This window comes from Austrofundulus limnaeus, unplaced genomic scaffold (assembly GCF_001266775.1).
Source record: "Austrofundulus limnaeus strain Quisiro unplaced genomic scaffold, Austrofundulus_limnaeus-1.0 Scaffold1855, whole genome shotgun sequence".
Classification (NCBI taxonomy): domain Eukaryota; kingdom Metazoa; phylum Chordata; class Actinopteri; order Cyprinodontiformes; family Rivulidae; genus Austrofundulus; species Austrofundulus limnaeus.
The window spans coordinates 20,534-23,865 of NW_013954257.1; positions in this window are offsets into that span (position 1 = coordinate 20,534).

Consider the following 3,332-nt stretch of genomic DNA (forward strand, 5'->3'; position numbering starts at 1 on the left):
GTTGTACACTGTGTCTCGAGAGGCCTCATATACAGCATTCTGTCATCTTAGCAAGATTTGATACAAGGTCAACTTGATGCTGACGTCCGGAAGGATATCACAAGATATGAACAAGTGTTCATATCTTCAGGAACAGGAACAAGTGGTCAGTGTCAAGGTGATACAGAAAATAAGTATTCCACAACAACCCCTATGATGAGTACTACAGATGGATTCAGTGTTCCCTCGCCCGAACGCTGGTCACTGGGGCCCCACTCTGGAGCCAGGCCTGGAGGTGGGGCACGTTGGTGAGCGCCTGGTGGCCGGGCTTTCACCCARGGAGCCTGGTCAGGCACAGCCCGAAGAGGACATGTGGGTCCCCCTTCCCATGGGCTCACCACCTGTGGGAGGGGCCGTAGGGGTCAGGTACAATGTGTGTTGGGCAGTGGTCGAWGGTGAGGACCTTGGRGGTCRGATCCTCGYCTACAGAAGCTGGTTCTYGGGACYTGGAATGTCACCTCTCTGGTGGGGYAGGAGCCTGAGCTGGTGTGTGAGGTTGAGAGGTTCTGACTAGATATAGTTGGACTCACCTCGACACACCMCTCTGGTTCTGGAACCAGTCTCCTCCAGAGGGGTTGGACACTCTTCCACTCTGGAGTTGTCCATGCTGAGAGGCGCCGAGCAGGAGTGGGCATACTTATTGCCCCCATCTTGGTGCCTGTACGTTGGGGTTCACCCCGGTGAATGAGAGGGTAGCCTCCCTCCACCTAAGAGTGGGGGGACGGGTCCTGACTGTTGTTTGTGCCTATGAGCCTGACAACAGTTAAGATTTTCACCCTTTCTGGAGTCCTTGTAGGGGGTGCTGGAGAGCGCTCCTAACGGGGACTCCCTTGTTCTGCTGGGGGACTTCAACGCTCACGTGGGCAATGACAGTGAGACCTGGAGAGGCGTGGTTGGGAGGAATGGCCCCCCTGATCTGCACCTTTGTGATGTTTTGTTATTGGACTTCTGTGCTCGTCACGGAGGGTGGGGGAGGATGTCGGTCAGACCTGGCAGACCCAAACGTATAGTGAGGGTCTGCTGGGAARGTCTGTCAGAGTCTCCTGTCAGACAGAGCTTCAACTCACACCTCCGGGGGAACTTCAAACATGTTTCGGGGGAGGTGGGGGACACTGAGTCAGAGTGGGCCATGTTCCATGCCTCCATTGTCGAGGCGGCTTACCTGAGCTGTGGTTGTAAGGTTGTTGGTGCCTGTCGTGGCGGCAACCCTCGAACCCGCTGGTGGACACCGGCGGTGAGGGATGCTGTCAGGCTGAAGAAGGAGTCCTATCAGGTCTTTTTGGCCTGTGGGACTCTGGAAGCAGCTAATAGGTATCAGCAGTCCAAGTGGATTGCGGCTTGGTTGGTTGCTAAGGCAAAAACTCTGGTGTGGGAGGAGTTTGGAGAGGCCATGGAAAATGGCTTCTGTATGGCTTCAAGGCGATTCTGGTCCACCATCTGGGGAAGGAAAGCGGTTCACCACCAACACTAATGATGGTGGGGATGGTACGCTGCTGACCTCATCTCGGGAAGTGTTGGGTCGGTGGGCAGAATACTTTGAAGACCTCCTCAATCAATTGGACTCTCCAATCTCTGGTGCCGAGGTCCCTGCGGTGGTTAAAAAACTCTGCAGTGGCAGGGTGCTGGGGTTGGATGAGTTCCTTAAGGCTCTGGATGTTGTGGGGTTGTGTTGGTTGACGCAACTCCACAATATCTTGAATGTTTTAGTTAGGCGGTCCTGAGTGTTTTTCGTAGGCACTCTTGGGGTCCTGAATGGTTTAGTTAGGTGGTCCTGGGATCCTGAATGTTTTAGTTAGGTGGTCTTGGGGTCCTGAATGTTTTAGTTAGGTGGTGTTGGGGTCCTGAATGTTTTAGTTCAGCGGTCCTGGGGTCCTGAATGTTTAAGTTAGGTGGTCTTGTGGTTCTGAATGTTTTAGTTAGGCGGTGCTGGGGTCCTGAATGTTTTAGTTCAGTGGTCCTGGGGTCCTGAATGTTTTAGTTCAGCGGTCCAGGGGTCCTGAGTGTTTTAGTTAGGCGGTCCCGAGTGTTTTAGTTAGGCAGTCTTGGGGTCCTGAGTGGTTTAGTTAGGCATTCCTGGGGTCCTGAATGTTTAAGTTAGGTGGTCTTGTGGTTCTGAATGTTTTAGTTAGGCGGTGCTGGGGTCCTGAATGTTTTAGTTAGGTGGTCTTGGGGTCCTGAATGTTTTAGTTCAGTGGTCCTGGGGTCCTGAATGTTTTAGTCAGGCAGTCCTGGGGTCCTGAGTGTTTTAGTTAGGCATTCCTGGGGTCCTGAATGTTTAAGTTAGGTGGTCTTGCGGTCCTGAATGTTTTAGTTAGGCGGTCCTGGGGTCCTGAGTGTTTTAGTTAGGTGGTCTTGGGGTCCTGAGTGTTTTAGTTAGATGGTCTTGGGGTCCTGAGTGTTTTATTTAGACGGTCCTGGTGTCCTGAGTGTTTTAGTTCAGTGGTCCTGGGGTCCTGAGTGTTTTAGTTAGGTGGTCTTGGGGTCCTGAGTGTTTTAGTTAGATGGTCTTGGGGTACTGAGTGTTTTAGTTAGACGGTCTTGGGGTCCTGAATGTTTTAGTCAGCAGTCCTGGGGTCCTGAGTGTTCTGGTTAGGCAGTTCTGGGGTCCTGTGGGTCCTGGTTAGGTGGTCTTTATGTCCTGAGGGTCTGTGTCAGATGCTTCAGGGAGCAGCAGAAAGAAGAACAGCTGAAACATCAAAGGTGTCCTAAGGATCAGTAATGGGGGGGCAGGTTTCCATCAGACTTCAATAGATTGAAACTGAATCAATAAGTCTGGGGGTCCTGGTCTCTGAGACCTGCAGGATCCTTGAACAGTTACCATCAAAGCTGCTGGAAACCTGGAAAAGTTTCGTGGATTCTGGGATGGATTCCAGGAGACCAGGAGTTCTTGGATCAGAAGAACTTAATGTTTGAGGAATGACTGACATTGATTTAGTTTTATGTTTTTGTTTAAAGGTTGTTTAACTGGGAAAAATGTGCAAAATAAAACTTTTAGAAAAGAGGCACCAGATTTATAAGCTAGTTTCCATCTGTAGTAACTGAACATCAGGATTAATCTAAAATCAAACAACATTCAGTAATTCATATGTCCTAAACACAATAACTACACAAAATCATAAAACTACAACAAAAACAGTAAATACCCAACAAGACCTTTTAGATTTTAATTGAGAAAGTTTCCTGTCGTCAAATAAAATGTATGAAATATATAAAGTACAATCTGCAGAGCTTTTTTCTGTAAATATCAATAAGAAAAGAAAAATAGTTATGAAGCTAAAAACTTTGTGTTTGTG